The 24,955-nt window shown below is 40.0% G+C and overlaps 1 long non-coding RNA gene across 3 annotated transcripts in view; it reads right to left on the bottom strand.

The window, feature by feature from the left end:
• Positions 1–5,032: 5,032 nt before the first annotated feature.
• Positions 5,033–24,955, bottom strand: part of LOC101715546 (uncharacterized) — a 30,139-nt gene continuing 10,216 nt past the window's right edge. Inside the window, exons 2-3 of one of the 3 annotated variants that reach the window (XR_001183422.2) lie at positions 21,828–22,067; positions 5,033–20,470 (exon numbers count right to left, since the gene is read on the bottom strand). This is a non-coding gene — a long non-coding RNA (uncharacterized LOC101715546). Of the gene's footprint in view, positions 20,471–21,164; positions 22,068–24,955 lie in introns of those variants that run through there. The other 2 variants (XR_205230.3, XR_001183421.2) reach the window with 2 other exon arrangements.

The raw sequence follows: 24,955 nt of genomic DNA, 5'->3' as shown, positions 1-24,955 counted from the left end.
CATCTGGAAGAAAAGCAAGAGCTAAAGATTAAGATCTATCTCAGTATAGGAGTGGAATTGTGTGGAAGCAGAATGGTGGGCCAAGACTGTGACTGGACACCAGATGCTTTTGAAAATGAACCTTGTGAAATCCAGTACACAAAGCAGAATTCTTTGGTGGTTAATAAGGATCTTGAAGGGAATCACCTTGGGAGGGTGAAACTGCAATCAGGGAAATTCTAAGCTGGCAGCTCTGATGGAAATGAACCAAGGAAAAAGAGGAGGGTGGTTGAGGAGATGCAGGAGACAATCAGACTGACCACTTGGCATGCACATGAAGAGAATATTTGAGAGGGTGCACAGCAGCAAGATGACAGGGACGAGAAGAATGACACAATCGTTCTCTATCCTTATGAGATTCAGAAAGTAAAGCATCATCCCAAGGGGTGGATTCTGGGCATTGTTAGTTGACTGCCTTCTGGAAACACCCACAGTCCTCAGAGCAGACCTCAGATCATGAAGAGGCTTTAGATGTTATGTGCAAATATTGCTTGCTTCTCATGGTCAGAGATTAGGATATTAGACATGATTTAATCTGACAATGAAACCTTCCTTGTCCAAGCAGAATAACCTCAACCTGTCCTATGTAGATCTTGGTGGCTTTTAATGCTCACATAGTGAGTGACAAATAGAACCTAGGAGGACCCTAACCAAAACAATTAGTGTTAGCCCTGAATTGATATTCTAGATGAATTCTTTGCCTCAAATTATACAATCCTGAATACACCCAACCCTGCAGACCTTTTCCAGCAGTCTCTCAATGACCCTAGGGTCAGTTATAAGGAAGAGTTTGCTTCAACACAGTTACAGAGAAATTTTTCCTCACAGCTTGACTTCCTCAAGTGACTGGGTTATCTGCCCTGTACCCATGGCCAAAGACTAGAAACCAGCCTGTAGTAGGACTGCCCACTGCCTCTGATCATTAATCATGGTATGTTAGCTTGGATGGATCCAGAAATGCCTAGCAGATTCATAAAACACAGCTCTGGGTGTGTCTGTAGATGATTGACATGCAGGCCAGCCAACCAAGTGGGGAAGACCCACCCCGGATGTGGGTGGCACCAACCAATAGGCTGCTAGCCACGATAGAATAAAAGGGGAAAGAAGATAGAAGTGTTCTTGTTTTTTGAAGAGTTCCTGTCTTCACTATCTCCATTAGACATCAATTTCTAATTTCCTCCATCTTCCAACACAGACTCACACTAGAGACCCTCCCACGAGCTTCCAGGCCTTTGACCTTGGACTGATGCTGCACCCCCATGACCCTTGTCCTGTGGCTTCCATCTTCTTGGGCTGAGAAATGACTGGATCCTCTGACTCTCCAACCTGCAGCTGGACATTGTGGATTCTCCCCTCTCTGATCCTGTAAACCAACCTAATAAATCCCTTTGCATAATTATACATGCATTTCTTATTGGGTCTGTTTTTATAGAGAACCCTAACTAATACATCTTGCTGAATGTTGAGTGAGCCATGTGTGGAAGTTTTCTTTTCTCCAGGATGCCATAGGCTCCCAAATCAATGGAAAATATTTGAAAGTGATGCTTCCAAAAAGGCTAGAGCTGCAGGCCTGTAACATTGTCTGCAACACATAATGTGTGTCCCCAGCTTGGTTCTTACAAAGAACTATCTCCTGTATGTCCATTTCTGGCCATATTCTGGTGTGTTCTGAGCCTGTGTCAGTAGTAGGCTTTTACATCTTAGAGTGGACAGTTAAGCTTTGGAATATCCTTTGGGTTTGAATCATAGACAAAGGGCTCAAAAGTCTCACACCCTGAACTGATCCCAGAACAGAGTCAATCTCTTGCTGATCTCTATGCAAACTGGCTGCAATCCAGTGCTTATGATTATCAAGCCTAGTGCATTGCCATGTTGGGTGCCATTTCTTCCCTCTCATGCTCAATGTCTCCACTCATTCCTGGAGAAGGAGATTCTGTTACCCAAGACAGTCATTAAATTGGCAAAATAGGGGCAGAGGTGAGGTGTGTCCAGGTCATATTACTTTTGTTTACTGGTCCTTGGTCACGTCAGGAGAGGAGCTGACATTTTACTAAGGATGCATCATAAAAGCTGCACAGCCCAAGGGCCCAGTGCCTTCTGCCAGATCTCAGGACTGTGTTTACATGAATGAGTAAGGGAAATTCAGATCTGCTTCCAATCATGTCTATATTTTCTCTCAGTGTTTACTGCTCAAGATGGTTTGGATTGAGTGTTGCTAGGGAATGCAAAAGTCACCATGAACTCAAGACACATTGTGTTTCCAAGTTATGGGTGGTACAGGCAAGATTTCAAAAGCAAGCTGGATTAACATGGACCTCTAGGCTGGGCTCTGACATCTCAGGACCTCTCATCTCAGGCTATAAGAAGCCTAGTGGTGCTGGGGTAACTCTGTAGAGTGTAGAAACCCTCAAGGACATCTGCAGCCATGCACAATGTCATTTCTGTGATTTACCTAATTCTTGGTCTACAGCTTTGTTTGACCTATACAAAGGAGCCTGAAGTAGCCTAGTTATTCTTTTCACTGTTTTTTGTGTTTCAGAAATTGCACATGAAGCAACAAAAAATGATTTCAGGGGATTTAGCTCAGTAGTTTCGCCACCTGCTGCGCAAGTGCAAGGACCTGAGTTCGATCCCCGGTACACCCCCCCCCCCCCAAAAAAAATGATTTCAGTATTTGCCTCTTTGTGGCCTGGTCAACACATATTTACCAGGCATCCATGAACTCATGTTAAGTGTTAAGCATGACATAAGGTGGTCTTTGTACCCACCTTATGGCTCTACTTTCTGACTTCTCTGAATGAGCAAAAGTCATGCTTATTACATTTCCACTCTCCTGATATCATATGGCATTGAATCCTTCCAGAGTCTGGGACAGATTTTGAGAGGTACACTGTGGAGGAGCAATGACTTAGTGACCGCTGTGGGGACTGTGTGCTGCAACACTTGTCTTTCTATAGAAGCTGTTCTATTTATAATGATGAAGAGATGTGCCAAGAGCAAGGAGTGAAATGGCAAAAGCATTAAATTAGTCTCTTGCTTCACAGGGGCTTACAGGTTGATGGAAGAGGCAAGATTTGTATGCAAAAGAGAAATAAAGAATGGTATAAAAATCCCTCACCCAGTCTTAGATAGAGAAAGTATGAATCACAACAAGCAGAGGTATTCAGTCTGCATTGAAAAGAAAGAATGGTTCCATGCCCCTTAGATGTTAGGGAGCGAGCTGGCCAGTATGACATTGAAGCCTGTAATCAAACTATTACAGATTTCCATGTATACTATTAAACAGATATTGACTTTCATGAGGTTATATTAAGATTTATTGGCCCAAGAGGTAAATATTGACTGATAAGATGTTGAGGTCAATAATTACCTCCAGGGACAATAAATCTTTATATTCACAGACACACAAATTCAATAGTCAGTGTGGTTTGTTAGATTAAACACAAATTCCAAGTCATTAGATCTATCTGGAAATCCCTTTTCATAACCATGACTTCTGACAGTTTATAATTCATCTTAAAACAGCATATTTTAAATCAGATTTGATATAACTAAAGATGAGAAAGTTAGTTTTATTTTTAATCAGAGCCTTCTGGAAAAAGTTGTTTTATGCATTTCTCCAGGCTGGCTAATTCTATTCTAGCAACTAGTCCAGTAATTCTCACATGGTGGGGATTCAGTATGTTTTTGAATGAAATTACTCTTATAAAATTTGGCATTTAAAATTTTAATTAACAGCCAAAGCTGTTTAAAAATACATGTTATATAACAATCATTGAGAATTACTTTCACTTGTTTCTTCATCACAAAAATATTTATTTAGAACTGATTTTAGTGTACAAGGCATTATAAGGAAAAATTTATTCAAATGATGAGCTTAGAAAATTTGTATGGTTTATTAGTTCATTGCTACTTTACTCAGAATTTTATTTCAATCAGATATTAAATTTTTAGTGTATTTAAGCTGGATATAATTGAGAATTTAAGTTTAGAAAATATAAAAATACACTAAACACCATAGTTTAAGGAGTAAATCTTACTTAGGAAATGAATTACTTTTGAGATAATATATCTAAATGCTGATTGCATCAAGATCAAGGCAGCTTTACCTTCTAGCAGGAATAAGTAATAATGCTTGGGGCTGGCATTGGGACCCCAAGCCACATAAAGTGTTGGTGTACAGATGAATTCTTTTGCTTTGAACATATGTACAGTGTGTGCGCTTGTTCTTAGATGCTTATATGGGTGTCCTTTGCCTACATCTTCCCAAACCCATGCTGTAACCGCACACGTTAGCCATCTCTTGTTCTCCCCAGACTCTCCTCAGGTCCCTCCTCTCCATTCACTAATGTTCCCCTTGGATCAGGAGGGAGATGATCTCAAAAATGACCACGTGCAAGTCTATTATTGGCCTTTGGGTGTCCTCTGAGAAATTTAAAGTTGTCTCAAGAAAGAACCAGGAATTGTCAAACTGCACCTATATGCCAACCTTTGTAGTTAACCATTGTTAACCATGTATAGGAGATGATTGACATATATGGTGAATGTTTAAATTTTTAAAAATACAGTGAAAGACACATTTCCATCAATCCCCCTCAAAATACTTGCTCTTGCTTTGAAGATACTTAGCTCATTATTGTTGCCACTTTCTGAAGCAGTTCTGGAAGTCTTCTTCCAGATGAAGAATATGTGTGATGGGGGGATTGTAAATGTGCATTATATATACATATAAGTATATTGTTTATGGAAAGGTACACCATAGTGTCATTAAATTCTCAAAAGAGTCCATGAACTCATTTTGGAAAACCTTTTAAAAAGTATTATTTCATTTCAGTGTCATAACTAAGACAAGTTGATTGACACTAGAACCAAGAAAAGTAGCAATGTACAATGAAATCTCTTTTGTTAGAGAATGTACAGGTAAATTTATTAAATTTCCTTTTTTATATCTCTAATGGGAGGTCACTGCTCCCTCAGAAGGGATTATGTCATTCTCCTGGGACCCTAGTTAGTGTCAGGAAAGTGAGTGATTATAAGAAAAAAAGCTTCAACCATCCCCACTCCCTGGCTTCCTGTCTTACCATACAATCTCTCCTTCTTGGACACCCTTCTGCCATGATGCTATTTGCCATAATGTGCTGTGTGTGTGTGGATACAGTAGTCAGCTTTCACATTGCTGGACACAATACTCAACACTCACAAATTAAAGGAGGAGAGGTTTAATTTGACTCACATTTTAAGAGGATTCAGGATTCAGTTCATGGTCAGCTGACTCCAAAGCAGAAACATCTTGGTGGAACAGTGTGGTGGGGCAAAGCTGCTTAGATCATGGCAACCAGAAAGCAGAGCAGGGGAGCCGTGCCAGAAAGGACCAGATATGCACCCCAAGGTCATATCTCCATGACCAGCCAAGACACACCCAGAAGTGTGCTTTCATAATTCTCTGGGCAGCTTCCAAAGCCAATCAAGTTGACACAACCAAGCTTGCCATCACTGGGCTATTGCTGGAGTTGGTACCATGATGTTCAGACTTTTAGTCTCCAAAACCGTGAGTAAATAAACATCTTTGCTTCATAAAGTATCCAGAGTTAGATATTTCAATATAGCAATAGAAAACACTATCACAACATCAGAGGTCAGGATATGCATTTGCTACATGTAATGAACCTGTTTATACTGTTTATACTGTTAAGTATAATCCATACCTCATTTGTATTTCCTTAGTTTTTATGTCATGTCCTTTTCTCAGGATCCCATCTTGGATGCCACATTCCATTTGGTCACATTGTCTCCTTAGACTCCTCTTAACTGTGACACTTTCCTTGTTTTTTCTTGATGAGTATGGTGGTTTTGAGAGTAGGGGTCCTGTGGTTTTCCAATTTAGATTGGAATTCCTTGATTTTCTTTCTCATGATTAGACAAGGATACAGTTTAGGGAGAAAGGCCACCTTTATCACAATATACCAAGCATCTACACTGTCAGCACATCTTCTCACAGTGATGTTGACCTTGGATATCTGTCTGAAGTGGTCTTGGTCAGGATTCTGTACTCTAAAGTCACAGTCTATGTTTTTGGAGGGAGTCAACATGTGTAGCCTGCACTGGAGGGATCGGGTTTGTGCAATATCAGGTGGAGAATCTACACGTAGTGTTTTGAATTCTTCTACAGAGATTTCTCTATCCTGTCTCATGTATTTATTAGGTCATTGACATCAATTGAGAATCAGGAGTACTTGTATACTTTGGTTGATAATTTAATACCATTCTAACCCTTGCTCAGATTGTCCCAGCTTAGGTCATTGAAAGTTATCAGTCTACCCTGTGCTCTTCTGACACTCACTGCTGTGAGGTGGTCTGTCTGTCTCTCTGTCTGTCTGATTTGAAGGCTTCCTTCTTTTCTGATACTACAGGTTGCTACAGGCTGATCTTGTGTATTTCCTGCCCCAATCCCAAACTCCTGACTCACTTCCTACATTTATTTTAAATCTATTTTGCTGAGAGTGTGTGTGTGTGTGTGTGTGTGTGTGTGTTTGTGTACATGAGCATGTGTGTGTTGATTATAACCACTGGCTGTGTGGCTTCCAGGTACCCCTTTGGATTCACTTTCCAGTCTCCTCTACCTGCTCAGAGCCCGGGGAGGTGATGTGCACGGACAGACACAGAGTGCTGTGATCCAGAAGAAAGTGGGGGGCACCCACTGTGATCCTGGGTGACAGTCCGGTCACGCTCCATGATATGGTAAAAATCTCCATGCTGTGCACATGATTTCTCCATCTGCAGGGCCCCTCACCCCCTAGATGCCCTTCTACTCAGCTCCCCACTTTGTCCCCTTGGGGCTGGGGGTGACTGGTGCTCCTGTTGCAGATACAGGGAAACTGCTGTGTCTTGTAGTTTCTTTTCAGCTCACCCACACTTTTGTAAACATTTTTATTAAACTCCCAAATTATCCTAATTTGATCATGTCACCTATTTCCTGACAAGATACTCAGCATATTTTTCAACATCTTTTAGAAATAATGTATACACACACACACACATATATATGAACTATATATATATGAACATATATATATATATGAACTACATATATATGAACTATACATATATATATATATACACACACACATATGTAGTTCAAGAATAATAGGAAGAGTGAAACAGGAAGAGATAGGGGGAATATAAGAGAAAGAATCCAAGTGAAGAAAGGAAAAGGGAGAGAGAGAAGTGATTAAGAGAAAGCAATCAGGACATCTGAATATGTCTTGTGATAACTTGAGGGAAGATACTTAGGCTCAATGGCAGAGAACAGGTTTCTCCCTCACAGCCAATTTGTTCCTCACAGACTGAATAACAGTTTTAAATCCATGTGGGACTAGGCTATTTCGATTTAGAATTAAACTTTGTAGCTAATAATTTTAATATGCAGAGTTATTATTAATAACTGTTATGGTATCCTGACAATGTGTTAGACACAGAATTCTCAAGTAGATTAAGAGCAAACGTTTCTTATTAGTACAAAACAACTGTGCATGTTCCATATTTCTGCATTTAGGAGGTTTCATAATTTCCTTTGCATTATCTTGGGTACCATCTTAATGAAGGGGAAAATCTTTTTAGAGACAATTCTTTAGTGTTTGCAATAACTGTGACTTATGTGTCCTCTTGGTGAAAAAAAAAAGAATTCAAACCTGCAAGTTGTTTAATATTGACAGCATTGCATTATAATATTTCTTAAAACTGCTGAAATGCAAACAGTGAACTGTGTACAGAAATGTATTGATGTATCCTCTATCGCTTGCCAAACCATGCTGATAGGCAGCTAATATAAATTATATATAAATTGTGAATTTTATAGATGAATAAGGTAGATGGAGAGAATCTAAGTTACTTGCCTGAAACTAAAAAAAAACAAAGATCGTAAAGGCAGAAACCAAACCCCTGGAATGTGAGTCTTCCTACCTGTGAGCTCTGTGCTCTTTTAATTATACCACTGGTTGTTATTGACCTTTATTTTGGGGGAACAATTAATTAAGAAATATTCAGTGTGCTGAAACTTGGAAATTTCTTTCTGTGACGTTTTCATTTACATTGGGCATTAAATTTTGAGTGAGAATTGAAAACACTTTGAAATGAACTAAAACTACTCTTGAAAACATGTAAGAGTAAAAGTAGTCTACGACTAATCCTGGCATAGAATACAACAGAATTGGTTTTATTTACTTTCTGCATCAAGGTACTTATCTTTTTTATTTCAAAGAAAGAAAGAAATAGTCAAAAGTAGCGTTTGTGGGAAGAGAAAAGCAACATGTTTTCTCCTGATTTAAACTGTGGTTGTTTACTTGATCTAACTTTTCCCTGGTAAAAGAGAAAGGACACAAATAGTCTTAATTGAGAAAAGTGGCTAACTTATATATATATACATTTTGGACAACTTCTTCTATTCCAATTGAAATAATGATGTATATTTAAATTTTTAAAACTTCACACATGTTTGCAACATATAACATGTACAGTTCTTGTGCTGAGTTGGTGCATATACATAACCATCTTCATTTCTTTTTTCTTCTCCTTTCCCTCCCCTCCTTCCATCTCTTGATTCCCTTCCCATTGGAGAAACATTTATGTCCCTAATTCCTGTTATCTATTTTTACTTCTCTCTTTATTCATAATTTGGATTTCTTATATAAGAGAAACCATGCATTATTTACACTTTTGTGTCTGATTTACTTCACTTAACATTACAGTCTCAAAGTGCATCCATTCTCCTACAAATGACTGACACTGATCCTTCTTTATAGTAGAGTAGTGCTTCATTGTGTGTAAACACCACATTTCCTTTATTCTTTCATCTGTTGATGGACATACAGGCTGCTTCCAAGATTTAGCTATTATGAATTGGGCTACTATGAACATGGGTATGAAATACTGAATAGTTTCTCTAGTGTGAGAAACTGAAAGTGTAAATAAGGACTAAAAGGTGTAATAGATAATGTGAAATAGGAAGAAAAGGGGCAAAGGGGAAGGGGAAGTGGGAGGGGTAGGGGAAAGGAAAGAAGGAAATGGAATTAATACGAGAAAATGAAAAAATGGAGACAAAGTCTTTGTAAATAGGGAGGGATGGAGGGGTTGAAGGGAGGGCAGGGGGAGGGGGAAAAATAAGAACCAAGAGATTATGTAAAGGTGCAAATTTCCAGTGATGAATGTCATTATATTGTATACCTAAAATGTACCAATAAAATAAAAATTAAAAAAAGAAAGTATCACTGTAATATGTTTTTAATAATATCTATTAACTGATCAGCAATGTGGTTGTTTATACTCTTTTGGCAGTGGCGGGGCTGGAACCCAGGACCTTGGCATGCTAGGTATGTTCTCTACCACTGAGCTATACCTAGCCTCAAATGCCATTTTTTTCTTTCATTTAATTCAACAAATACTTTTTAAGGATTATACTCCAATAGATATGTTCAGGCATCAGTTATTGTGCCAGGCACTGCAATAGAGATGACCACATTATATGCAAATGCAACCTTTACTTAGGAACTACTGGTTCTTCTTGTACCTGAACATCCTTTTCAACTGTGTTCACAATTTCTAACTGTTTGGGTCTGGTGCTTTAAAACACTTATGTTTCCAGCAGTAGTTGTGAATAGCTCTGAGTGCTGGAGGAACAGGCTGCAAGCTTCCTGAGGCCTGGGGTCTTCCTGTGTCCATACTGCCCTTGACCTTCCCAGGAAGTGGGGGAGCTGGGTGAGGTGGTGATTTTTTTCAGGCCATATAGCCAAAGCAAAGCTTATTGCTTCACCGCTCAGTCCCAGGCTCGATTGCCCCACAGAACACCAGCTTATATAGTTCTATGTTCCTTCGTTCCTTCCTCATTTACTTGAGTATATTCTTATCTTGACTCCAAAAAGACAATAAAGGTGTTAAATTACTCACACACAATTCCTTAAAGAAATGGAGTCACGAACAAGGCTAGGAGAAACTCAAGTCAACCCTTTATCCTGGAACAGAACAGGGAGCCAAGAGGGAGGACAGGACTTCCTCAGATTGTGTGGGAAGAGATGGGCTGTGCCATAACCAGAGAATAGCACAAGGGAGCCTACAGCAGGCTTTCCCCTTGGAGATGGCGTGAGCCACAGTCCAGGGGTTCAAGTTGCAACAGAATAGAGAGGAGGCATTTCCTAGGGGGAATTTTCAGACCCGAAGAAATAAATGAAGAAAATATTTACTCTGCCTCAGGGCCAGCATTTCCCAAGTGCTGGACATGCACTAACTGACCAACTTGTCACACCAGAAGGAAGAGACAAGGTGACAGAGCAGGGAACCAGGGACTGCACTGCCTAAAACACTCGCCCATAACCACGCATGGCAGGTGGAGGAGATGGAATTGGAGCCAGGGCAGCCTGCACCAGTGTCACTGGACCTAGTCACAATCCTACATTCTTTGAGAAGGTAAAGCAAATAGTTGGTGTTTTATGCCCTCCTATTGCTTCACCATCTCTGGAGTTCAATTTCTACAGTTGGGAAAAATTACTCAAACCCCCAATTTGAATTTATGCCTTGTCATACTGTATTTGCTTAATGAACGCAAGCCTCTATATTTCCTTTCATGTGTGGGCTTATGAACGTCAGCATCACACTTATGTGTGGTTTTTATTTTTTTTAAATGCCTATCCTGCCATAATTAAAGATACCTACTTTGGGCAAAAATACTTTTCTCCTTCTTGTGACAATCCAGCATTAAATATACCAAAAGGAAAAACAATCCAACCCCTGGGCTGAGACAAGCAGCACTTTGTATTTTTAATGCTCCTGCAATTTAGTGAGCTTACCTTGCCCAGTTTCTAGGCCGATCTTCCTCCCATAGCTTTTCCTCTGTATCATTTTTGTGGCTGCTCCATTTCTGTTTAATATTTGCTTATTTTTGTTGAAATCCCCAGTGCAGAAACCCACAAACCGAACAAATACTCACAGAAAACTCACAGCGGCTCGAATGTCCTTGGAGACACTCAATTTTTTTTTTTTTTTTCTGTTTCTTTTTTTTGCCACCATTTGTCATCCTCTGCTTGGAGAGATCAACAGTTTTTAGCACACAGATCAATAGTCTCTTAACCCAGACCTAATCTGAGGAAATCCTCCCTCCGTTTCACCTTGGCCTCCTCCTCTCTCCTGGACTTGCCCTTTTTCTTTCCCTCCAGCCATAATTTTGTCAGAGTAAGACAGCAATTTTTCATCCTTTGGTCAAAACTGGTGACAAAGGAGGGAATAATGGTTGCTGACATACAAAATGATAGATTTGACATGTGGCTTGCTGAGCTGGGAGTTTTCACGTGCCAAAGGAGAAGACAGATAAGCGGGCTGATGGCTCTCCTGACATCCTGGCCGGCCCACTACCCCCTCCTACCATCACAAGACAACCTGGACTTCTCTTTCCTTTTCTGCCTTTGCTCTTTTTCTTCTCTTCCTCTCCCTCTCCTTCTCCATCCCTCCTTCCCTTTCTTCCTCTCTCTCCTTTTTCTGGAAGTTTATCTCTCTGTGCAGGAAGCTAGTATATACTCTGCTCCTCTGTCCAAAATAAACATCTCTCCATCCTGCCCTGCTGAAATGATCAATCCCCACCCTTTCCCTAGCTCGGCAAGGGCAGTGCAGCCGACTGCTTGAGGAAATATTAACAAATATAGCCAGTGATTGGGAGACAGATGGGATGCAGAAACTGAACCAGCAGATTTCTGGACTATGTTCAATGAGAGGAGTTTTCGAATATGGAAACAGAACTGCTCTTTAATTTTTGTGAGCATCAGTACTCAAGAAACACCTTTCCCCTAACCTCCTGTCTCCCTGTTAAGGACCTGTGCAGAGGGGCACAAAAGGGTCCCATTGTTGGTCACCCTGGCACAAGCCAATGAAGGCAGACACAAGCTAGTGCCAGGCCGGAAAGCAGCTTTGGGGACAGACCTGTGACTTGTAAGCCACCGGCATCCCTCAGCCCTGGGATCCCCTTACATCTCTGCACACAAAAGCTCCTTTCACAGCCTGCACTCACCCACCAGTTCCAACTCCTGCCTGGGCTCCTCCATGCTCTCTGAAAGCCCTCACACTCAGTTATTTATGTTCTTTAGATTTACAAAGAAAAGGCCACCAGCACCTTGCCAGCCTCCTAGCAGCCAGGGCAAGAGAGCTGTCTACTCCCCTTCCGAAATCCACTTCCACTTTCCTCTACAAATGCTACTATTTGTATGGGAAGCTACAGCTCTTTCACCATCGTGCAACTGCAGGAAACATTTAAAAGTCACCCCACCACTGCCAGCCTCCATGGTAAAATAGACAACTATTTGATGGTGAATGGTACTTACAAAGCCTCAAAAAAACCTTTGACTTTTCTTTAAAAGACTGTATAGAAGTAATTTTTTAACCTCATTCCAAAAAGTAGTCTTGTTCTTCAAAACTGCTAACTTCCTGGAGTACAAAATATAATAGGAAAAAATGAGGGAGACTTGATCAAATGTGTGATTTTAATTGCCTAGTTCTCTCTCTCTCTCTGAAAAATATTTCTTTTCTACTAATACATGGTTCCACACATTCTATGGTATTTTTCACAGTTTCTACATGTTTGACATGGATGGGAAACCAAATTGGAGAACTTCAATATTTAGCTTTCAATAAAGAAAATTAATAGAGGAATTTATTTTTCCAATAAAAGAAGATAAAGTTTTGGAGGGATTACTCTTTAATAATTTTTAAGAACTCAAAGATTTACTACCCATAGTTACTGAGAGATAATAAAGTGACTTTTTAGAGTTATAAACATTTTGAAATGTGGATATTGTGAAGAGAAGAAGTACAAAGGAAGTTAAGTAGGAAAAACAAATAAACAAAAGAAACCTAGCAGAAATGAGTTTTCCCTTAAAAAAGTAGTTTGTACAAAAAAAGGTTCAACATAAGGTGTAAGTTTTATTCTTTTCATTATGAGCTAGATTTCTCACAAAATTGCCTGTAGTCTTTGTTTGTTTGTTTGTTTGTTTTCAATTAATGGTAAGGTCAGGATTTGGGGTACATTTCCATAGTGTAGCAGGCCCTTAGTGAAGACTGTAGGGTATCTTCTGGCATTTTCTTTTTAATAGCAATTTCAAGTACAGAATTGCTGAAATGTAGAATCATTTTTGAACACACACCCTGAGGCCACAGGACGATGAAGAACATTTGCAGGGAGTCGATAAAATAAAAATAAAACCACATTCCTGCTCCTCAGCAAGCAGTAAGAGGGGTCTTAGTGGCCTCGACTCTCACCTTGGCCTGTGTCCTACCCGGAAGCTGAGCTCCCTCTGCCTCAGGTGGCAGAAAAGGATCCCCTTCCTACCCAAGCATTTGTAGACACACTGTGAAAGGAAATGTTTCCCATATCATTTCCTCCCCTAAGAATTCCATAGTCTGGGCGATTCCAGTAAAAGTATCCGCTTTTGCTTCTTTCCTTCCCATCGGCTCACTCCTTGTAGAATGCAAAGAGTTAAGAGGATGTTTCTTGTTGTAGAATTAATCAGATTCATATTAGCGGTAGTAAATGTCATGTTGGCACCTTTTCCTTCTCACACATTGCAGTTTCAAGTCTTTGCTATGAGGGAATAATGAAGTCAAGATATGCAGTGCCATATACCAAGCATCTTTTTTGTCAGGCTGCATGAGAAATGAATTGTATTTGCTACCGAGGGGGTCAGGGGAGCAGTGAGTTAAGAAGACTGCTTAGAGAAATGACATGTCAAAGGAAACAAAAACTTATTTTTTAGTACCTTCTAGGTGGATTGCCTTCTGGGAAATAAAACATTTGCAAACACCCCTGTGTGAAAAGGCTCCGGCTACTACATTTCCTTACAACCCACTGAGTGGCTTTGAAGTTCTCACAGCTTAGTTACTGAGATCAATAAAATAAAAACCAGTTCTTGGGAGGCAGGCTTGAGTGCTCTCAGGAGGAAGGGACCCTGCCATCTGCCCTGTCCCGGGGGCCATGTCCTGGGGTTTTTGCCTGAGGGTGGAGTTCTGAGCACGGACCCAGAGCAAGGTTGTTCTTGTGCATCCGGCTCAGCCTGATGAGACTCTTGGGGCAAATACTGAGGAAGGTGCCAGAGCTGATCTTGGAGGTAAAGATGAAGGTCCTTCTGTCCTGTGATGTGTGCCTCATAGGCTGCCCACAGACTGACCCTGGACTGTAGGTTCTGGGTGTGTGAGTTTTAACATGCACTCTTGATTCTTTAATTTGCTCAGCAAATGTTTCTTCATCACGTCTTAGGGAGAAGAACTTGGAGAGCTAGGAACAGAACTGACCAGGGTCAGATGAATCAGGAGGGACCGTACTCTAAAGGTGATTTCACACAAAGTCACTCTCTGTAGACAGAGAAGAGAGCAGCTCATATCTTGGTAGAAGTAAGGAAATCGGTGCTCATGGATCCATAGTGAGTTATAAGGTTCTCTTCCTCAGCTCCCCCGTTGCAGCACTCTCCTTTGCCCACTTTCTTAATCTAGAAATCACAATATTTGACCACTTGGCAGAGTTTATTGCTACCATATTTTACCCAACCTTATTGATCTATGACCTACATATAACCAAATTTGCCCCTTTAGGTGTGGGGTTTGGTGTGTCTTGAAAACTATAGAAAATGCAGAACACTCTCATCTCAGGACAGGTGCATGAGCTTCCTTTGTGTTTTTCCCTTCTCCTCTCTGACCAATGGAAAACCATTCATTTTCTCTCCCTGACAGAAGTTTTTCCTTTTCTAGAATTTCCTGCAGACGGTACTGATGGCATGATAATGGCTGTGGTCCTTTCTACATGGGTCCTTTCATAAGTATAAGGCTTTGGAACTTCACCAGTGCCCCTGATTAGCAGCAAATCTTCCCATTTAATTGCTGAATACCATGCCATCATCCAGTGCATCTCAACCTCCAATAAATGGAATTTGGGTTATTGCCAGTGTTTGATAACTAGAAGCAAACTGCCATGGACTTTTCACACTAATCTTTATGTAGATGAACACTTTAATATTGGGAAAATATCTAGGATTAACACTGCTGAGCCATATACTATGCATACGTGTGACTTTTTAAGGAATTGCTGTTTTCTTTTATGAAATGGGAGACAAAGGTATGAGTAACATGTTAAAATAATGTGAAATAATTTGTGATCTTTATAGAATACGTAGTCAGCTCAAGTTCAAGTTTTGAGATCACCCACTACACCTAAGTAACGTTCCAGGTACCAGGTCCTCCATGATGTGGGATCACTGATGCTGAGAAGTAGCTTTAACATATGGCGGGCAGGTGGTGACACTTACTATAATAGAGACATCCACAAACTCACAAGTGCTTTTAAGAGAAGAAAGTCTGGATTAACTTCAATAAACTCTTATTTGCAAATAAACAAAAGCTGTCTCCTGCATAGTCAGTCCTGTTCAATCCCCTTTGGCTGGACAGTTAAATCCTCTCCTTTATTCCCCCAATATTTAATATTAATTTTGATTTTTAATTGACAATAAAACTGTATATTACTATGTACAACATGATTTTGTGAAGTTCATATACACAATGAATGAGTAAATCTAGCTGATTAACCAACCTCTCACATCACATACTTATCCTTTTCATATGAGAACTCTTAACATTCATTCTTTTGTATTTTCTGAGAATACAATGTGTCCTTATTCACTCTCGTCCTCCTGCTGCATGGTGTAGATCTTGAATTCATTCCTCCTTTCTAATGGGAAGAGAGGATGATAATCCAAAGATACAATGGCAATTAAGCCCTTCAAGCTTTTCCCCATGAGTTGTTATGAGTTCACATGGGGAATGGATGTGAAAACATCAAATGCTACCAAAGCACAAATTACTACATTGTGCCCCTCACCAGCGTTGCAACGACTCCTAAACACTAGGCATAGTGGACTAGAATGAAAGGGATCCCTGTAGAGAGGGGCTTCTTTTGTTTACTGTGCACAGATCACTTGGGGACTGTATCAAAATCAGATCCTGAATCAGAAAGTCTGGAGTGCTGCCTAGGAACTGGCATTTCTAACAAGCACCCAGGTGAAGATTCCCCTTCTGGTAGCAAAGCTAGATAGTCTCTTGGGCAGGGAGCATGCTCTGCTTAAGCCTTGCCAGCAGGTCTGGGGCTCTTCATTTTTGTTCCATTTGCTGTGGATTCTCCTTAATAAACCACTGTGTCCCCAAGGAACCCAGTGTCCCACTTTGTTGGGCCCTGCAACCCTGAACTCTGGATGCCTGATTCTTGTGTTGACCGGGGATTTAAAAATGTTCCCTAAAAGTTCTGCCCTAGAACAATATCATTAGATTCTCTGACACCTTATATGTTCTCATCCAATAGTCTTCTTTGATCAAATCTTACCTACAACAACACATCCTTTGTTTATTGTTTACAGAAATAACTGTAGTAACAGTGTTCATCATGTTTTGGGGCCACTGGTACAATTCTGATGATTCCCATTCATTGTTCATTTTAAACAAAGGCTAAGTGAGTTTTACTTCAAGAACAGACATCCACGTGAGTATTGGTGTTTTGAGTCATCCAAAGTCTTAGAACTTTTATGGGATTTTGAAATTTACTAATACACCCCTAGAGAATAATTGATTTAAATCTTGACTCTGATTCCTGAAGGAGGAGTTCAGCTATTATCCCCAGTTTTCAACTAAAACAACTTCCAGCATTTAAATACATTTTAAAGAATTAAGACATACAGATGGCAATGATGAAATAAAACAATTCAACTAAATATCTTGCTTCCAGCCCCTTTCCTTTTTCAACTTCTTCATGCCTACATGGTATATAATTCAAGTAACCAGCCAAGAGAGTTTATATATTATTTATTCCTGAGAATAATCCTATGACATTCTGGATTTACTGATAAGGAAGCTGAAGTTGATAAGGTTAGAGATTATCTTGGATAGCATAGTCCAAAAATGATAGATTGAGTCAGACTTGTAAAGGGTTTTTAACCTTTCTATTTTTGAACCAACTGTAGGATCATACAGAAGTTGCACAAATAGTACAGTCACCCTCTACCCCTGAGCAAGCTCTACCCACCTTCACACCTTCCTTAATCAGGTTACACTGATCAAACCCTGAAAGGTACAACAATATTAACTGAAGACCTTATTCGCATGCCATTCATCTTTTCATTAATATGTTTTTTATTCAACATCCAAAGCAGGAGCCCACTCCGTGTTGTTCCTCGTTACCTTCAGACCTCGGTAGTTCCTTGATCTGACCTGGTCTTACAGATGTCCGCCCTTTGAAAGAGCACTTAGTCATTGGTTTGTAAGATGTCCCTCAACTTGGGCCCATCTAGTGTTTCCTTGGATGGTCCCACAGGGTCAGGGCCTCCTCCTGACACAGGAGCCACAAATACCACATGTCCCATGACTGCAGAGGGTGACTTTGTCCCCTGGGCTAAGGTAGTATCTGTTGAGATTCACCAACTTATTTTTCACTTTACTGCAAAAACTACATTGAGACAATGTAGACTTCAAATCCTGTTTGTTTCCCAAATATGAGACAATTTTGAAAAATTGATCATTTGCCAGAGAAAAAAGTAAATAAAATTAAACTGAGGAGAGTTACAACCGTCACAGTCTGAAAAAAAAACCCTAGTAGAAGAACCATCATCAATCCATGTTGAAATCTGTAGAAACATCACTGGTTACTTTAGGGCAAAATCAATCAACTTATAAATCCGTATTATTTAAAAAAGAATTGTGTATGCTGTATATGCAAGGTTAATTATAAAAATTGCCAAATTTAAAGGAAAATTAAATCCCTCTTGTTGAACAATGGGTACAATAGCTGAACTTGTGATCCAAAAGACAATTTCAAGGTTTCATATCCTTGAATGTTCATTAATTCATTTTTTAAAAGATTTATTTTTTTACACCATACTCCCAACACTACATTAATGATGAGTAAAACAGACAGGAACCCTATTATATTGATAATAATGAAAATAAATAAATTGATCTTTCACCTCAAGAAACTTTACAGTAAACCATTAAATAAATGCAGGGAAAAAAAAAGAAGAACAAGTAGATGAAGCATAGGACAGAGAAACAGCGAGTACAAGGTGTGCACTCTTGGAAATGCAGGCAGCCACATGTCAGGGTTCATCAGAAAAGTTGCCACAGCATTGTGACTTCAAAGCTCAGTAAAGAAAAGGCAAATGTTTCCTTAACTTAGGGAGAAACTTAACCTGGGATGCAAATAGGCGATTCATAAAGTGATATTTAAAATAGCCAATAACCATGTTAAATTTCATTACTAATTAAAATTAAAACAATGAGATTATATTCTCTCCCATCAAACTCATATTGAGCCAAGACCGGAAGCCCCTGTATGTGGAAAACTTGAGGGGAGAACTGGCCCACAAATATCGGTGGTGCTCTCAGTTCAATTACTTCTGATGGCAATTTTTCTCAGTTTTACATCAGATGCTTTAAAATATATTTTGCCCATTCTAAGAAATTCAACATTTGACCACAAGGATATAATCATTCCTGGATTTAGACACGATAATATTCATCACAGCATAATTGATAACAGTGGAAAAACAAGCAAGTTAATGACCCATTCATTAAGAAACTGAGTCATTAAACTGATAAATTTGCAAAGTGGAATATTATGTATACAAAAAGAATAATATTATAGAACATACTAGTGAGAAGATATTCACAAAATATTTCAGGACATTAAAACTGTTTATTATATTTAGAATATTTTTAATACAGCCACATAGAGTAATGATTTCTATGCTAGAAATCTTAATGATGGATGACTTTAAGTCTAAGTATCCTTCTCACTTGTGTGTGTGTGTTTAAATCTGATTTTAAAGTGCTAATAAAGCTGTGTCAAGTTAGCTTCACTTCTAAACCTTGTCACTTGCTTTTTTATGTTTTTGTGGCTATGCCAGTAAACCTGAATTTTTCTCTTAATCTTATTTTTTTCTCTGAAAATAATAATGGTCCTTTTTTAAAAAAACACTTTTGAATTTTTAAAGCAGGCTTTGAAAAATATGATTTCTAATTTATTCCCACTTATTATACATTTGTACATATTTTTTTTTCCTGTAATTTGGTTTTCTCCATCCATCTTTGAAACTTTTCAGTCAATGATTACTTATCAAAATGGGGCCCGGTAGGTATTGATGAATTCCGAATTCTTAAAATCAAACTAACAAAGTAACTCTCCTTTGCTCACAAGAGATTATGGAATTTTATGGTTTACCAGTTCAGTGCTCACTGGCTCTGGATTTATATTTGTTTTTCTTTTGTGTTTTTTGTTTCTGCTTCTGATTGTAGTTATTTACATTAGTGTTTTTGAATTCTCCATTAACGATCACAGGGTCTCCCCTTCCATAGTTACAGGTCAGTGCTATGTGAAAGAAATGGCACCATTCCCATTTTAAAGATTTTGAAATCCTTGTTTTCTGTGAAAACCTGCATAATGGTCTCTCAGCACCTTCCTGTGCCCGTCCCTCTGTGCACCCAGACCTTGGGAAGCTTCCCAGCTCTGCTTCCAGTAGTTACCACCATGAACTCAGATCCCCTCCAGGCAAATTCAGAAAGTTGGACATGGCAGGATCCCTATAGAGAGGGAATGTGGATGCCTGTAGTGAATCCGTGTGTGATCAATACCCGGGAGTATGGACAGGTAACCTTCACAGCCCATCAGCCCAGGACAAAAAGAATTGGAAGAGGGAGCACACACATGGATGGTCTGAAATTCTAGACCCTCTTGGACTAAGTACATTTCCTTAGTTGGGTGATTCAGTTGTTTTCTAATGTTTAATAAGGGGGCTAGGCCAGGAAACAAAACCTTCATTAGGAAAAGTTGTTTTTGTCACTGTGCTTGGGGGGCGAGGGGTGTTCCAAATCCTATTGATTTGTGATGAATTTATTGTGTCTAAATCCAGGAATGATTATATCCTTGTGGCCAAATGTTGAATTTCTTAGAATGGGCAAAATATATTTTAAAGCATCTGATGTAACACTGAGAAAAGTTGCCCTCAGAAGTATTGAAAGCCCATTGATTGGATAACTAATTCTTGAGTGTGTACTTGACACAAGTTCTTCTTAATCCAGATCCTGGCAAGGCTGTCTACATTAGTTTTCTAATGAACAAAGCAGAACTTAAATTCATTTTCTCTATAACTAAATGAAAATTCCCAAGAAATGAAATTTCAGGAGACTTTCATACCAATTGCACTCTAAAAGTATTTAATAAAAAATGAAATCAGATTCTTTTGAAGTTTTTGGAAATATATTCATTGTTTTACTCAGGCATGTGAGCCCCAGCTTTATGCTTAGCTTGTTGCTGTTTGCTAAGTACCCCATTGCTGCTTCCGGGCATCAGAGATGAGATAAAGTGACTGAGTCCCTGCATTGGAAAAGCATAATTTTATTATCCACCCTCCCTGCTTGCTTCTATTTCCCTTTTATCTGTTTCCCCATTTGATAAATAATGACATTTGATCCCTACTGTGCCATATCCCTTTCGTGACACCTAGAGAAACAATTCTGTTTGTGATTGCAATGCCATCATTCAGCCAAGGCTTCCCCAAGGCACTTGCAAATTTCTGGCAGAAATCTTGGACTTCAGAATCTGGCAGATCTGAGTTTAGATCTCAATACCACTTCTGCTGACTTAAGTCTCCCAACAAGTGTTTTGACCTTCATGTGCCTCAGTTTCCTATTTGCAAAGTAGTGCTGTGCTAGCATCTACAGATGATTGAGAGGATGAAAAGTTGGGCATGATTACTATCCCAGAGTAAGTGTTCAATTAATAACTCCTACTGATATCCTAAGTGGTAGGTACAGTACTAAGAACTGATGATGTTTAAAGAAATCTCCACGTGATTGTGTGACACCCATTTAAAACTTCCATATTTCAAGATTCAAGATACAAAGTTTCTGTCCTCTTTTATTTTGGCCACTGTGTTAGTCAGCTTTCCATTCCTGTAAGAAATGCCTGTGAGAGTTTATTTACAAAACAAAGATTTGTGAGCTCTGGGTTCAGGTAGTCTCTGTCCATGGAACCTTATTGTGTTGCTTTTAAGCCTGTGGTGAGGCTGTGCTCCTTGGTGGTGAGCCCAGGGTGCACCAAAGCCCCCCATTCTCAGTGGCTTCTCACCAACAGTTACCCAGGAACACCTTCCTAGTCCTCTCCTCCTAGAGGTCCCACCTCTGCTCAGATGTGCCAAGCTGGAGAACAAGCTAGTGACCCTGGGCCTTTGGGGAGCTGCCCGGACCTACTCTACCACTGTCTCTAATCTTATGGATATCATAGCTGGATTAAGTACTTGACAAGGTTTTAGCTACAAACAGAGAGTTGTTGTTGTCTTTTTTAATCAGCTCCATTCACACTGTTTTTAGTGGCCAATCAAACTGGCTTGCTGTAAGGAGATCCCTGAGCAAAAGTGAAGAAAGGAAATTTCAGTTTAGTATTTGACCTCATGGAGCTGATAGGTTCACTTAGTCTCATTTCTAAAATAAGTAGATAGAACCAGGTGGTTTTTATGGCTCCTTCAAACTGGGGCATTCAGAGGAGTCTGGGCTCTCTGTCAAGCTGAACTGTATGCATAGCCACCTGTGCACACCTTGTCTCAGTTTTGTGCCCTCAGCTGCATTTATCGCCTCATAGCATGATGCTGTTCAGTTTCTGTTTGTAATTGAATGGACTCCCCATGTGTAGGGAGGTGTTCCCACTGTAGCATACAGTGGGTGCCTGAACTTACCCTTTCATGGATCATGGATCTTGTTATTATTCATGGGACAGGAGACACCTTCTGCATAGCATCACCAGCCCTGCACTTCCTGTGATATCTTCTGCTCATGGACAAGCCCTCTTGATGGCCAGTCTTCAGATCTTGACTCACCACTGATGTTGGCTGAGCAGCAGGACTTAGTGGCATTCCTCAGAGCCATCTTTTCCAGAGAGATCTCTGCACCATGCTCCTTCCATGTGCTGTCTTCTGCTGTTAAGTAGAGAAAGCTTCCTTAGTCAGATAAATGGGACACACACCAGGATAATGAGCACTCCACAGCTTCCTAGAGCTGAGCTTCTCAGAGCCTTATTCTGTTCATGATTGTGAGGAAGTGGCCCAGTGCCTTTGCCTGGGAGCCTCACAAACTCTGTGCTGTAGCTTTTGACTCATGCAGCCTCCTACTTTCTCACACCCGGTACTCATTCTCCATTCATCTTTGTGTGAAATGCATAGCTCTGTCCTGAGCTCAGGAGTCATGGTTCCTGAGATCTTCACACAGGTCACATATCCTTCATTCCACTGTGCCACCTCTTGCAAGTGTGTAAGAGACATATAGTAGATACCAAGAAAAGTCCTGCTTTGGTCTAAATGTGCCCCAAAGGATTGAGTGTTAGGGGTTTGGTCCTTGGTGTGGCAGTGGTTTTGAAAGTGGTGGAACATTTTTTTAAAAGTTGGGCTACAGTAGGATGCAATTAGGTCATTAAATTGCTGGTCTTGGAAGGAATTGATGGAGTTCTCATGTGACCCTGGTTAGTCCTTGGAGATGATTGTTACAAAAGAGCAAGCCTGGTTCCTCCTCTGTCTCTCTGGCTTTCTGTCTTGCCATGTAAATTCTCCTTATCTGCAATCCTGCATGTTGCCATAGGCCACAGTAGGACTCAGCCAGGGGCCCTGGTGTGAGGGCTGGCACTATGCTTTTGGACTTCCTGCTTCCAAAACTGTGAGTTAAATGAACCTTTTTTCCTGTATACATCCCCCAGCTTCAGGTATTATAGCAATGGAAAAGTGACTAGTACAAATCCTTCCTAGTTGACCAGTGTTAGAAGAATTCAGATCTCACGCCTCAGAAGCAAGTGAAAGGGAGAGTTATTTTTCTCATAATTCTTCAAGCAATGTGTTGTACAGTATCTTACTAAACTAGAAGGTGGTGATGTTTTGGGGTTAAATTTTCAAAGACACATCAAGGGCCTCGGAATGGGATCCCCTTCCCCTCTGTTGAAAATTTTGGTCCAATTCAGGGGTAGCTCGGGTTAAGTAAGTATTGTGCTCCTGTGTATATAGGATGATAATGCAATCTCTTGTTTTCTCCTAATCCTGCATTTATGAAAACATAGAAAAGCATTAAAGGTCACTATTTTACTGAGAAAATTATCTTTATATTCTAGTGGAGCAAATTCAAACATAAACAAGATTACAGAAGTTTTAAATATTTATGGGAAGAAAGCTGGAGAAGTTGCACATCCTTTTGTTCCTTGAAAGAAGCTCTCTCCAGCCATCCCAGGTTAAAAGTGACATTACTTCCTGACCACCACGTTTGCTGACTCACTTCTGGCTCTTAGTGAGTATTCCACTGACATCTGTGAAGAACTCGGTATGGGCAAGTGCTGTGTGAAGCTCTGGACATAGAGAAAACCTAGAATTTGTCTTGCACCTCCAGGATCTCAGGATCTCAATGGGGCAACACACTGTAAACAGGTAAACTATAACTCAACAAAGTGGAGCATGTTCAATGTACAGAGAGGTAGCAGGCTACAAGCAAAAAGTGAAAAGCAGGCTACAAGTTCCCTGTGCCAGCTGCCATCATCCTTGGGCAGATCATTTAGAAAAAATACTTGTCCTGATCTGCCTTCCTCAGTCAGGTCCTTTGAGCCTTTGAGTCTACTGAACATCTGTATGCTTGCACAGGTTCTCAGGCTGAGGAAAATTGGAAAAATGCAAGATTTTCTCCTCTTCAAGCTTTCTGGAAGAACAGTGCTTGGCTTGAATCAGGGATAACATTAAACATATTGAACAACCACTGGGGCCAGTTGCCTGACCATGACGAATGGATGTCAGCCACTGGGCTGGAGCAGAGCCCCAGGAAGGAAGCCACACTGCATTCTGGGAGCTCTGGGGTAGGGCCAGAGCTGAGGTTCTGGAGGCTTTGGGGCCCCAGGGAGGAGGCTGTTCCAAACTCCAGTGTCAGGGTTTGGCTATTGTATGGCTGCACTGGTGTGGGCCAGCTGAGAATCAGACATGTCTTTGTGGTGAATAAATAATTTGACATCTTTATTCAATTAGAGAATACAGAGCTAGCTATTGTGATTTCAGTAATGGGCACTTCAGGGGAATCAGGGAAGGAAGAGGATGTCATAAAAGGGTGCTAGGGGAAGCACTTCAGAGCAGGTACCCCTTTTTTCTCCTCTCTGTTCTTCACCTAAACATAAGCAACACCGTGGAGGTAGGTGTTGTTAGCTGAACCTCTATGCAATCAACATGGTTCACTCTTGTTTCAGACCTGGGTTCAATGATGTTGCCTGATTGTCCAAGGCTCAGAATGTCTTGCATTTACTCTTGAATTCTTTTCTCAGCTGCTTTTACATTGATATGAGACCAAACATTTATTTTGTCTTTCATTGAACCCAAGTTGAGAACTCAGAAGATGACTTTAAGTATTTCTTCTGGAAGGAGTAGATAGATGTATCCCTGTGCATGCAGATCTCTGATTTTTTGTCATTGTCTAGATGTTCTATGAACAAAATGTACAATATCTCTCCGAAACACAAAAAGGTAAGGATTAAAGGAACACACAAAAAATATTAGCTACTGTAATAGTTTGCAAAAAGTAAAAAGTTTTCAACTAGAAAATAAGATCATAAAAAATCTTTGGTTTTTTTTTTTTTTGTTTGAATGCAAGACAAGCAATGACTCTTTAATGCAGTTTAGGTGAACGCATCAAGTATAATACACTGTGCAGTCTCCACAGACTTATCCAACTAAGGATGCCATAAAAATCACTTTTAGCAACTGATAAAACTTTTCCTGCATAAATTATGAGAGTTTTGAAATGTATTTGTTTTCTTTTGATGGCATTAGATTTGACTTTCTCTGTGATCATT

Source organism: Heterocephalus glaber, unplaced genomic scaffold, assembly GCF_053883595.1.
Source record: "Heterocephalus glaber isolate CG9 unplaced genomic scaffold, H.glaber_assembly_v1.0 deba00000470, whole genome shotgun sequence".
Taxonomy (NCBI): domain Eukaryota; kingdom Metazoa; phylum Chordata; class Mammalia; order Rodentia; family Bathyergidae; genus Heterocephalus; species Heterocephalus glaber.
The sequence above is the reverse complement of the archived record's forward strand: the minus strand, read 5'-3'. Positions and strand labels throughout refer to the sequence as shown.